At 38.2% G+C, this 14,172-nt stretch overlaps 1 protein-coding gene across 5 annotated transcripts in view; it reads right to left on the reverse strand.

Annotated features, from left to right (window-relative positions):
• The window catches only part of HS3ST5 (heparan sulfate-glucosamine 3-sulfotransferase 5), a 188,460-nt gene that overhangs the window by 41,309 nt on the left and 132,979 nt on the right, over nucleotides 1-14,172 (reverse strand). The gene's annotated exons all lie outside the window — the stretch shown is intronic.

Here is a 14,172-nt window from a genome sequence, read left to right on the forward strand (position 1 = left end):
GCTTTTCTCTTATGTCCAAGGAAGCATCGCTGATGGTTCTTGAGAGATACTGAGGATGGAACTCAGACTTTGTCCTGAACAGTGAGTCGTTGACTGTTGCTCAGCAGAAAAAAATAAAATAAAGTAAAAACATTTCCACTGAGTCTATCAAAAATCTGACACCCAGGATTTTCAATGTGAAATGTAAAATTAACATAGCTGTATAAAACATTAAAAGTTGCTTTGCAGAAATGTTCTATCATAAGAAAAGCACCATTCCTGAAAGCGTCCCAGCAGCTGTACGATCTGCAAGACAAGACATATTTATTTATATGAGTTGAATGGTTGCTCTGAAGCCTGTCCTTGGCTGTCTGCCCTTGGAAGATGGTGATCCCTGTGGAAGCGTAGACAATCAGAGATAGCTTTGCAAGCTTTATGGCTGACACAGCGGCTTTAAAGACTACCTGGGCTTCTATGGGTAGGTTATGTCCAAAGCATGAAGGAATGACACTGGGCATTGTGAAACACTGCTTTCAAACACAGTACATGTCATTCGAAATAAAATGGAAGGGTCATCTATCTTTTACAAAATGCTCTAGTGCTGAATCATGACAATCCTAATTGTATTTCAACTACTTGGAGTGATCTTATTTCACTCAGCAAGCCAGAAAATCAGTCCAAAAAAATTAGCTCAAGATTTGCCTACAGCTGCGCTTTATATTTAAAGTATTTTAGAAAATATTTCATTTCCCCCCTGCCCTCACCCAAATATCCCTTTTCCCCATTAATAGCAAGGGGAAAAGATTTATTATTTCCACTGTTTATGTCTCAAACTGGCTTCCCTCATGCATATTCAATCTCTGCTCCTTTGAACACCGTAGGGATCCCTGAGTTCTGATGCCAAAAAGAGACCTTTGCATTTGGCATTTATCAGTTGGCAATTTATCACTTTGCAGGGCTTGTATCAAATCTGCACAATAATTCTAAATAAACAAGATTGGAATGAGGCAATACAAATGCAGACTGTACATATAAAGAAGTATATCTGGGGCTCAGTTACCAGCAAGGGTTGTTCTCCAACGTATGGCACTATAACTACCAGAATGGTTAGTCTGCGTGAATATTGTCACCACTGGCTGGAAATTCTGGGTGTTGTAATCCAACATACTTGGATGGCATTAAGTTGGAAAATTTGGATAATCTGGGCAAGAGAATATGCATCTTATGACAGAATGAAGGAATCCCTGCAGAAAAATAAGTGATGTTGATGTGAAATGAGAGTGCCACTCAAACTGCAGAAAAGTTCATATGGCTTTTGCCATTCCAAGGGCATCTCTGCACTTTCTGTTCATTATAATGATACAGTTTTACAGAGGAATAATTGAGTCTGTCATTTGTACTTCTATAACTGTCTGGTTTGATATAGCAACCACACAGGACAGGTACAGACTTTAATAGGACCACAGAAAAGACAATCACAACCAGCCTGCCTTCCATAGAAGACCTGTTTACTGCATGAGCTGGAAAGAGGGCTGTGAAAATATCTACAGATCTCTCATATCCTTGACATAAACTCTGTCAACTCCTCCCCTCAGGACACCGCTATAGAGCATTGCAGGCCAAAACAACTAGACACTCATGCCATCACTCTGCTGAACACCCAATTCTCACAGTGCTGTCTAATGTCTATGTGTATTTACTCTCATAATATGGCTGTAGCATTGTATTTATTCTTATCTTTCTTGCTTCTCCCTCTTTTGGGTATTATTATTATTATTGATGATGATGATGATGATGCTTTACATGTACATTGAGAACTTCTGTACTGGAGACAAATTTCTTATATATCTGATCACATTTGCCAACTAAAGTATTCAATTCAATTCAATTCAATTCAATTCAATTCAATTCACCGCTTCTTCAGTGGCGGAATGGATGACATCATCCTCTCTCCACTCCCAGGCCTTTGTAATTGTACCCTGCACCCATGTTTTCAGTTTTAGTTCAAAACGTTCGTTTTCTGAACTCAGCCATCTTACATTCTTCATGGCCTCCAGCACTTTGTTCTCTTCCAGAGGCAACAGACGCAGCTCTGATTCTCTGTAATGCGTGGCTGGTCCCTGCCCTGAGTAGCCATTTGTCTTGGGCTGCAGGGCTGTTATGTTCTCTGTATTTTTAAAAATTATCCTGTGAAAACCCATTAATTAATTAAATGAACCACAACGCTAGAAAGCTCAGGCTCCATTCAACACATATCCAAGTAGACAATCTTTCTGGTTCTGTTCAAGCTGGATAAAACATTCTCCTCTTGCTTTCCTATCACCTGCCCCAGCTTCTCTTACCTTTATTTTTATTTTCAAATCAAGGAATATTGCTAGTTTGATTCTTTCTATGAAGCTGAAATATCAGTATTTCCTTGTTAACAACATTTCAACTGAGACATAGAGAAACCAGGAAGCAAAGAACTGTTTCCCTGTTGCTTTGATTATTCTAGCGCCAGAGCAACAGTCCTACAAAAGGGGAAAAGAAAATAAGAAGGCCTGAGTTAGTGGCAAAAGAGGTGAAGTGGGAAATGATGGGCAAAATCGTCCATGGGTGTCAATGTCTGGAAAAGCAAGGAAAGGCACAAGGACCAGTGAGGAAGAAAATATCCCCAAAAGAAAATGATTGGCACTCATGGACCAGGTCACACAGGAACCAGCAGTCAGTCTTGATTTACTACATGGATTGGGAGGATAAGAAACAAAGGCACGATGAATCAGATTTTGTAAGATTGAGCATCAGGCCAGCTCCATGCTAACACAGTTTAAACTGGACTAATATTTCTGCAGTTGGCTTAAGAAACGGCTGGGAGCAGCATGGGAAATACACAGGTTAAGCGGCAAGGCAGAACTGCCCCAAGACAGCCAAATAATAGCAGCTAAAGCTAAAGACTCTCTCGAGTTGGGCTTGACTTCTGGTGACCATGTGGACATGTTTCTAGTTTTCTTAACAACAATTGCAAAGTGATTTGCCATTGCCATCTTGTCTCCAGTCCAGTGTTTCTCAATAGCACTTAGCCTCATATACTGCTTCACAGTGCTTTACAGCCCTCTCTAAGCAGTTTACAGAGTTAGCATATTGCCCCCGACAATCTGGGTCCCCATTTTACTGACCTCGGAAGGCTGAGTCAACCTTGAGCACTCAGAATCGAACTCCTGAAGTGAGCAGTGAGTTAGCCTGCAGTACTGCATTCTAACCACTGCACCACCATGCCTCTTTAAGCAACTTTTAAGATGTTCTGAAGTTACCAAGTTAAAGTTACCAAGTGTGAGAAACATTGTGTTAATGTACACCTAGTCCTTGATTTATGACTGGTTGCTTAGCAGTCATTCAGAGTTACAACAGACTCCCCAAAATGTCCTTATAACCCAGTTCCAAAGTTCTGATCGCTGGGCCATCTCTTGTAGTCAAGAGATTGCATTTTGGACACTTAGCAACTGGCCTGCATTTATGGCCCTTTGCAGTGTCCTGTGGGCATGTGACTGTAATTGATGACATTTTTGTTGAAAATGGCTTAACAACTGCTGTAATCACTTTACGATCATGGCATTTAATTAATGACTGCTGCCAAAACCAATAAAATAGAGTCAGTCAGGTGGTGACCTGCTTTACAACCATCATGACTTACAACCACAATGGCTCCATAATGGCAAGCTCCATTACAGTCATAAATTGAGGACTACCTGTATATTCCAGGAATTATGTATATTTGGGTTAAAGCCTTCTTAGCACTGGCTATGTGCTGCCATTGATTGATTGATTGATTGATTGATTGATTGATTGATTGATTCGATTTATATGCCGCCCTTCTCCCGAGACTCAGGGCGGCTTACAATGCATTAAGCAATAGCCTTCATACTTTTGTATATACCTGCTTAGTAGGGCTTTCGGACCCCCCTAAGCGGTGTTCTTTTTTATACAAAGTCAGCTTATTGCCCCCACAATCCGGGTCCTCATTTTACCTACCTCGAAAGGATGGAAGGCTGAGTCAACCTTGAGCCTGGTGAGATTTGAACTTGCAGTAATTGCAGGCAGCTGGTGTTACTTAACAGCACTTTAGTCTGCTGCGTCACCAAGGCATTTGATGCCTCATATGCTACTTCTCAAGTTTCCTTGAGTCAAAATCAACTCTTAGTAACTTATGGACACATCCCTGAAGATTTCTTTGTAATAGTATGGAAATGGTTTGCCATAAGATGCTGTTTAAACTCTTTAGATCAGCCTAAAGTCTAAACTCTAACTAAAGCCTGACTAGGTGGCTCAGTGGCTAAGACACTGAGCTTGTCGATCAGAAAGGTTGGCAGTTCAGCAGTTCAAACTCTAGTACAGGTCTCCTGTGTGAGCAGGGGGTTGGACTAGATGACCTCCAAGGTCCCTTCCAACTCTGTTACTGTTACTGGCATTTTTTGGTGGTTTCTTATCCAAATAGTTCTAAAACCCTGCTTAGTTTTCTGAAATAATCAGAACATTATCTTGTTTTCTTGATTATACAAACAAACTTCATGTCTAAAACCATATCTCACAACAGTTTATAAAGCTATCATATCCTGATAAACACAGTACAGGGAAATATAGTACACTTCTTAAAATGTAAAAATTCAAGCACACTTTGAAATCCTTGCCTTTGGTTTAGTGCTGTTAACAAGAATAGTGTATTCTACGCAGTAGTTCAGGGAAATGTTATCGCACAGCTTGGGAGAAACAATCTTGCACAGGGATAAAAAATCTGGAATACATAAATATGAAATTGTGACTACATATGGATGCTTGTCAATCTGCTGCGTCACTGGGCTCTAGAAGAAAGCTTCTCTAGAATTTTTTTTAAAAAATTATGTTCTTGTCTATTCAACAACAGATTCACTAATCTTGTAAATCCTGCTGAACTTGTTTTGGATCTGGAACAAATATTAAATTGGAGCTTCATTGTTACACAATATTCTTCTTTAAATCAGCATATCTGAAATAATTCAGTGAATTGTGCTCACATCAGACCATTGGTCTAACTGATCTGATTTTGTGGCACTAAAATTTGTGGCTTTGCTTCAGCTGAGACAAAAGGAAAGTTTTTAAAAGCTTCACAATATGTGTGATTTTGGATTAAGCATCTGCAGGCAACCTTCCATATCCGGGCAACAAATACTTTGGACAGTTCAGAAGGTAGTATTTGAAGTACCTTCTTAGAAAGAATAATTTCTAATACCTTCATCTGTCACAGAATAAATTAAAGATAACATTAGCATGTCCACCATAAAGGCACATATTTTGATGGGAAAAATCCTGCATATTATGTCCATTTATTTAGTAGAAAATGATTCTCATTTTCTTCACATATATATGAAACTAGGCCTTTTATGTATGCGGTATGTGATAAATTGATTGTGACTACACTAGGATCAAATGCACAATACTGCAGCTGTATCTCCTACTATAATATAGCACTGCTGTTTACTGGTCCAGTGGAATTAATAAAGACCAGAATAGAGGAAATAATTTATGACAGCATTTTCAACTTATTTTAAAAACTGCAGATTTAAGAATTTCTTATCTAATTTAGGCCCAGAAGCCAGCTGGAATGCAGCTCCTATAGTATAGGTGTTATACTTCTAGATAGGTTCCTCCAGCTAGCAGGTGATTAACTGCAATTTGGGTCATGTGTAGCTTCCAAGCCATCCCCAAGGGCAGTCCCATGTAAAGTGAATGGCAGTAGTCTAACTGGAAGATGAAAAGGAAGATGAAAATCAGCATACCAAGAAAAGATCACAGAAAACTATTCTGGCTATGATGGTCTTCTACTTCTGTAGCAGGGGCTACAAGTTCAGTAGCTTGTACAGCAGATGAATGACTTTCAGTGAAAGGTCCCATTTAATTCCAAAATAAAGATGGAGTTTCCTTGGTACCAGAGGAGAGCTGCACAAATAGTAACTCCCTCTCACTAGGATTAAACCTGGGTCTCTTCCGTCCCACGATGTCCCTCGCAACTTCCAGGCACTAGAGGTCAAGTTTCCATTGCATCTCCTGCTTGGTCTGAATAGTGATACACTGTATAGCTGGATATATGGGCATGATGATGATACCCCACACCAAATTAGAAATCATCCCTTCTGCTCATGAGAATTCTGCCTATCCAGCTTCTAAATATGAGTGGATATGAGTGGGCTTGCAATTGACAAAAAGGATAACCTTCAAGAAGGTTATCATATAAATGTCCTCCATTTTTGAATCACATGCTAACTGTACACATCCTAGATCAATAGCATAGCCCTGAATGCATTGGGGCTATGATGCACCCAAGGTTTGTAGTGATGAATCTAGAATACTTTTTCCTCCTCCCAATCAGGGTGAAATGCTACCGGTTCGCACCGGTTCAGGTGAACCGGTAGTTTAAAAAAGCTACCGGTTTGTCTGAACTGGTATTTCCGACGATCAGCTGTGCCATGCAATTTGTATTCTAAACCATGCGGCACAGCTGTTTACCCCCCTCACTGTTCTACTAACCTTCTTACCCCTCTTTTTTCCATGCGCAGCGTGCATTTGGCCCATACTGTGCATACACACGCAGTGTGTTTGGCATGCACTGTGCATGCGTGCACACAGCATGCGTTTGGCACGCAGCACGCATACACGGGCAGCGAACTGATGGCAAACTGCTGAGGATTTCACCACTGCTCCCAATTTAATATATATAGTTGTGCAGTCCAATTTACTTCAACCATGTCAAGTCATCTTAAATCTGGGGCATGAATGCTGAAATCTTCCAGTGCAAGAAGCCCAGGAAAGTCCACCACCAGCTTGGCAATGAAGCTGAACAGCTGGGAGGGAAGTTCTCAAGGAATATTCCCAATTTGTCCCTGGCTCCCAGGTTCTCTTACAGACAGCTTAAATAGAGACAAAAAATAAATACATGGGAAGCTACTAGTATCCAAAAATATGTTAGACGTAAGTTACATATGGCTTGATAGGTTTATTGTACTAATGATAAATAATAAAAAAAAACAACAGATAGGGTATAGGCTTATATCTTTTAAAATTGTTTGGATTATTAAAAAGTGGTCACAGCAAGCTTCTCATCTACAATATGAAGCCAACTTTAAAAATAGATTTTCATGCATATGTAATCTTAAATTAAATGCAAATAGCTTTCTATTTCTCTTGTCTTTAATCTTTTATTGGACTTCCTAGCTTAACAAATAATTCTGATATGAGCAGATATGAATGTCTTCATGTCAGCCTTTCAAATATGCCTGAAGTATGTAAAACTTCTGAAATGAAGCTGTTTACATGTAGAAGCTAAGGAAAAGTACTTTTTTTAAATAATACAACATTGAATCCTTATTATTTATCTTGTTAGATACAGTATTATACAGAGAAAAATATTTTCTTATAATATAAACCTGTTTATTTTAAACTTAACAGTGATATTGTTTTAATTGTTGGTTATATAATAAATGTAATAATATAAATATAAACTTGGAATATTGGATCCAGTTTTGGTCACCACAATATACAAAAGATGTTGAGGCTCTATAAGTAGTTCAGAGAAGAGCAACAAAGATGCTTAGGGGACTAGAGGCTAAAACAAAAAAAGAATGGTTGCGGGAATTGGGTATATCTAGTTTAATAAAAAGAAGGACTAGGGGTGACACGATAGCAGTGTTCCAATATCTCAGAGGCTGACACAAAGAATAGGGAGTCAAACTATTCGCAGAAGTACCTGAAGGCAGGACAAGAATCAATGGATAAAAACTAATCAAGGAGAGAAGCAACCTAGAACTAAGGAGAATTTTCTTGACAGTTAGAGCAATTAATCACTGGAATGACTTGTTTCTAGAAGTTCTGGGTGCACCAACATTGGAGGTTTTTAAGAAGAGATTGGACAACCATTTCTCTGAAATGGTATAGAGTCTCAAGCAGGAGGTTGGACTAGAAGATCTCCAAAGTCCCTTCCAAGTCTGTTATTCTGTTATAAATATACTGTGTGTATAGATAGATAGATAGATAGATAGATAGATAGATAGATAGATAGATAGATAGATATAGTTTTTGAAAGTCAGATGGAAATGAACAGATTAAAATTATAAACTCTTTGTTTTTAGGAGTGTGTCAAAATTATGAGGGATGCTATAGCTGTGATTGAAAAACTTTTAGGAGAAGGCTAACAGTTAGTGGGGATGTTCCTTTCCTAACCCACTTCTCCAGGTCTTTCTCTATGATACCATCTTATCTTTGTTTTCTTTCTATCTGTGTGTCTGTTGGATGATTGAGAGGTTATTTTCAAAATAATACTGGCATACAACCAATAACTTTTTTTTTAAAAAAAATGTGGCGCCTAGAATCATTTATAAATAAAGCCACAAATGGAAGTATTGACTTATAACTTGTCAGCTTTAATTAATAAAATCAGGAAGGGCAAGGAACCTGGTGGACATCAAGAGAAACAAAACAAATATTGATTCCCATCAGTGGCTCTTTCAACCCTGTCTATGCAACAAGAAGCAGCATCCTGTTTTTTTTTTCTTCCTGTTATTTCGGCTTCCATTTTAGTTCTTTTTGTTTAGCTTTTGCGATGTATGCAGATGGTGGATGGTTAGGATGAGGATAATGACAGGAACAGTTTCCAAGTGCAGAGACCTATTGGGTCCTATGGAGGACTATTCCTTAAATGGTTGTCAGTTTAAACAGTTTTTGATGATTAGCATTTCACTCCTACCATTTCATATTACCATTTAACCCACGGGTATCAAACTCGCGGCGTCACGTTGCCATCATGTGATGTTTCACAATGTTTTTCCCATTTGTGGAGCTGGGCTGGGCATGGCCTGTGCATGATGCATCTGGCCCATGGATTTCCAGTTTGACACTCCTGATTTAACCCCTACCAGATGACTTGTTCAGTATTTTCGGTCTCTTTGTTGAAATGAAAGAGTAAAAATATTTTTTAAATGGTTCTCAGTATATAGAAAGTGTGCATAATAAGCTAAGTTCTTAATTCATAAAATAAAATAAAAAACACCTTCAGGTTTAGAAACAAAGAAAAGAAGATAAATTACTATAATTTCAAAGAATATATTTGTTCATCTCTCTCTCCAATTCTAATGATTTTTTTCCCAGATTTCTCAAATTTAAATAAAATTCTAAATATTTATCTTAGTTTGAAAGGAATAGTTATTAGCACCAAGTCTTCTTCTAATTTTACATTAGAATTAATTAGCACTGTGCTTTTGTCTCCATGATTTAAGGTGCTAAATAATGTTCTATGTTATAAGACAAGGATTTGAGGGAATATGTAATCTGGCCTAGTTAATTTCCAGCACTTTATTAGGGATGATTGATACATAAATTTCATTTTCAAAATGTAGAGGCATAGGTGAATTTGGTTTGCCAAAACAAATGGAGAGAAGATAATGGCTGCACAGAGAAAGAGAGAGAGAGAGACAAAAACAAACTGACAGATTTGTTTGCTAAGGTTACTTCTCTGTTTGCAGAATTTGCACAGCTTTGTATGTGGCTTAATTAATCATGATCAGTGTTTTGATTGAACCAAGGTTTAATGAATCAGATTAATTCATTAATTAAGCAATCTGGATTTACATCTATCTGCATTTTATCTATTTGTTCCAATCACCACCTTAAAAAGTTACAATGCTTTTAAAAACCAATGGCTGGATAAAAATTAGAAGGAAGGATTCCTAAAATTTTGAGAGTTTCTCTACATCTTTTAATTAAAATCTGATACCAGGAGTATCTATCAGCCCTTTCAGGTAAACCAGATATGAGACACAACCAGGTGAGCTTTATTGCAAAGCTATATTAACAAAAATTTGCAAATCTGAAAGTACAAATCTCCCACCATTTCTTACTAAAGCCTGATCAACGAGGTTGGGTCCTTCCTAAACTTATTCCTTTGACCGTTGAGCAACTGTGGGCTCCTCCCTCTCTTGTTTGACTGTTCCCTAGGCAGCAACTCTTTCCTTGTCCTTCAAAGTCATTGCCACATATATTTATGGTATCTTATGGCACTGTTATTTGGTTCACACAGACAATGCAACACACAATGTTCCTACCATTATGTTCATGCAATACAGTCTGAATTTTAATCCTATAAAATATGATTTAAAAGGATAAACCATGTACCTGCTTCTTCCTCATTTAACCCCATATAGGAATGTTTAGAAATAGAGGACGAATTGGTACAAAAGGATCTCATTATAATTCTGGACAAAAGGTTTCACATTTATCTAAGAGGAAGATACAGCACCTAAAGCATGATTCATTATTCTCTACATACGGCAGGAACAAACATAAATGCTTTTATTTGCTTTGACTCATTTTAGCTCTATAAAGTACAAGATAATGCTCTTGGCAAATGTCTCCAGCTATTCTGGATAATGTCAAGACTGTTCTCCAAACATAATGCTCCTTTCTTTATAGAAATAAATCTTACTGCTATACAAATTTTTCTGAACATCCCTGGAAGGAAAAGATCCAGGACTTGGTTTCAGTGAAACATATATGGCCATAGTAAACCTGACATGTTGCAAAGTACACTGCCAGCTTTCAGCATCACTTTTATTTTAATAATGGCCCTGGGCTCCCATAAGGATCCCATAAGCTTGACAAGTGTTTATGGCCCACTAACTTTGCTTGTGACTATGCCCAGAAATAGAACATGGGCAGGAGAAACACAGTTGCAAGTAACATGCTGCTAAATCTATGCTTTGAGTCAGGACAAGGCCTCCCAAAAGACATTTTGCAGGAGGCCTCCAATGCTAGTATTTTTCCCCACTATCTCAAATACTATCTCAAAAGAGCCTTGGTAGTACAGTGGTCTAAGGCACCCTGTTATTAAGCTGGTTATTAAGACCAGCTGCCTGCAATTACTGCAGGTTCGAATCTCGCCAAGGCTCAAGGTTGACTCAGCCTTCCATCCTTTCTAAGGTAAGTAAATTGAGGACCCAGTTGTGGGGGCAATAAGCTGACTTTGTATAAATATACAAAAGGATGAAGGCTATTGCTGAGCACATTGTAAGCCGCCCTGAGTCTCCGGAGAAGGGCGGCATATAAATCAAATTAAAAAAAAAAAAATACCCGTCAGTACAATATGGCCAGAAGCCTTGATATATAGAGTTTGCAAGGACACTACCATTAGTGTCCTTACAAACCATTTGCTATTTTGTCTTCTTAACTAAGGGTTACGCATTACTTTCCAATGAGTGGAAGCAGTGGTGGGTTTCAAATATTTTTACTACCGGTTCTGTGGGCGTGGCTTGGTGGGCGTGGCATGGCATGGCATGGCTTGGTGGGTGTGGCTTGGTGGGCGTGGCAGTGGAAGGCTACTGTAAAATCTCCATTCCCTCCCCAATCCAGGGGAAGGTTACTGCAAAATCCCCATTTCCTCCCGATCAGCTGGGACTTGGGAGGCAGAGAATAGATGGGGGTGGGGCCAGAGAATTTTTACTACCGGTTCTCCGAACTACTCAAAATTTCCGCTACCGGTTCTCCAGAACTGGTCAGAACCTGCTGAAACTCACCTCTGAGTGGAAGCCCTCCTATGAAAAGAAGCTCATATTGGTAAAAGGATGACATTTTCATGAGTGGATCTTTACTGAAGGAAAGCAGAGGGAAGGCTTTCTTTGATTAATTTTTAGCCCAGATTGCATGGTGCTTGGGTTTACAATGGACACAGAAGAGTGAAAAGGAAAAGGGGAATAGTGTTACTTGCTTTCATTTGCTGAAGTACGAAATGAGGAGAACAAATAAATTTCCAATAGATTGGCCACATACCTGCTTTATTATGAGGTATATCATTAAGGTATATCATATTCTTCTTTCACTTTATTAGATATAGCTCTTATAGAAGATCAATGAGACATATACATTTCACTCATATCATAACCACCCAGAATCCCTTGGAGTCAGAGATGGCATGTAATTTTAATAAATGGTTGTTATTGTTATATTTGGAAACACAAAAATTGCACAGAAAGATGCAAAAAATATTGTGTGCTAGTATTGCAAAACAGGTTTATTTACAAATGTAGCTGAAAGGAAAACAAAGGAGCAGGAACAGGAGCAGAAGCCAGAATGATAGTACTAATTGTGGGAATCTTAGCTTACCCTAGTAGAAAGGGTAGAAAAGAGACAATTGGATGAAGTGCAGTAATAGGAAGGAAGGAAGGAAGGGAGGGAGGGAGGGAGGGAGGGAGGGAGGGAAGGAATGAATTAAGGAAGGAAGGAAGGAAGGAAGGAAGGAAGGAAAAAAGAAAGGAAGAAAGAGAGGTATCAATCAATCAATCAATCAATCAATCAATCAATCAATCAATCTCCTCTTCAGGCATTTCAATCCAAGATTTAGAAGTCAAGTGCTAGAAAAGCAACAATAAGTCTTTCCTCTCTCAATTTGAACTAATGATTAATTTTCATAGTGATATTTGTAGAAAGGCAAAATTTAGCAGTTTCTGGTGGGACAGAAAAGGATGGCACTCATTCCCACTACCCTCTTGGCAATTCCTTTTTATAATGCCTAACAGGGCTGGACTGTAGACCTTCCATATATAGTGGATGACTACCATGTCTACTCATCAACTATGGACTCAACATACCTTTTTCAGTCATAGGTAGGCAGATGGAACACCTGATCAGATACACCATCCTAAACAGTTGGGAAATTATTAGGTAGGAAAAATCTTTTTCCAAGTGGGGTTGCATAAATTATTATATTATTATCAAATTACTGCAGATTCGAATCTTACCAGGCTCAAGGTTGACTCAGCCTTCCATCCTTTCTAAGGTAGGTTAAATGAGGACCCAGTTTGTGGGGGCAATAAGCTGACTTTGTATAAAATATACAAAAGAATGAAGGCTATTGCTTAACGCATTGTAAGCCGCCCTGAGTCTCCGGAGAAGGGCAGCATATAAATCAAATTTTAAAAAAAAAATATTTGCCTTCCCTTCTGTTTTAGCAATCCATTGTATCTTCGGACTGTTCTAAAGAACTGGAAGAATATTGAAGAATATTGGAGTTCATTAAGATTAAATTCCTACCAATTCAGTTAGTATTAACCCTCTGAGAACAACAAAACTTTATATCCATGGCATGGCATTGTAAATTATGATTTCAGATGTTGATTTCTGAAACTCTGAATTAAAATAATATGTTTTCCCAATTCAACTTACAGAAATCAGAATCAAAAATCTGGAGGGCAATATAAACAAACTGGCATGTTTTCGTAAACCGTTGCTATCATCATGAGGCTTTAATGTAGGTGCAAAGAGTAGACAATCAATTTAAAACACATCTATTGTAATACAAACTCTATTCCATACCTCAGCCTCAAGGATAAATGTTATGCACACATCCGTTTTTATTGATTCTTTAAAAGGAAACATGTGGTTAAATAAAAGTGATAACAATTACTGTTGAGTGTAAAATGTTATTCATATGCGTAAAAAAAATTGAATACTTTGCACATTTTTTAACAAGTCATTGCCTATTATAATCCTCATTAGAGTTTCAAACAGCTACAGTATATAGTTCAAATAAAAGCAATATTCCTGAAATACAAATGAAGAGCCTGCCTTTGTTTTACAGCAGCAGCAGAACATTTAAAGCCTCCAAAAGTGCAGGAAGATAATCATCAAAATTAAATAGTCGCCAATGTTAGCTATCAAGAAATCTCAAGCCAAGTGAGATATCAGGAGAGCTGCCACCAAATATCTGGTTGAAGGAATGTATATAGCATTAGTTTAGAAATTAGATGAGAAATTTCAACATCTGAGGGCTCCCCTGAGGTCATGTTACTGAATTTTGGGTGTTCAGCATCATGCCTGAATTTATGGCCATTTGCAAGGTGCCCCTGTCACATGACTACAATTGATAACAGTGTTTACTGTCTAATTTCTGGTAAAAAAGGATCCTGCGGTGGACACTGAGATATCATGGTGTATCTTTTACGATCACCAAATTCACTTAAAACCCCCCCAAAAAGTTATAAAGTCTTGGTGCAATCATATGGTGACTCTAACACCCATCATGGCTTACAACTGTAATTGTGGGCTCAATTACAGTCCTAAGGACTACCTGTATCTCTGAAGCTTTACAGAAAACTCCCCAAAATTCATTCTGGATTATAAAAACCTTGGATTCTTTGAATG

Source organism: Pantherophis guttatus, chromosome 1 (genome assembly GCF_059756535.1).
Source record: "Pantherophis guttatus breed Tessera chromosome 1, ASM5975653v1, whole genome shotgun sequence".
Classification (NCBI taxonomy): domain Eukaryota; kingdom Metazoa; phylum Chordata; class Lepidosauria; order Squamata; family Colubridae; genus Pantherophis; species Pantherophis guttatus.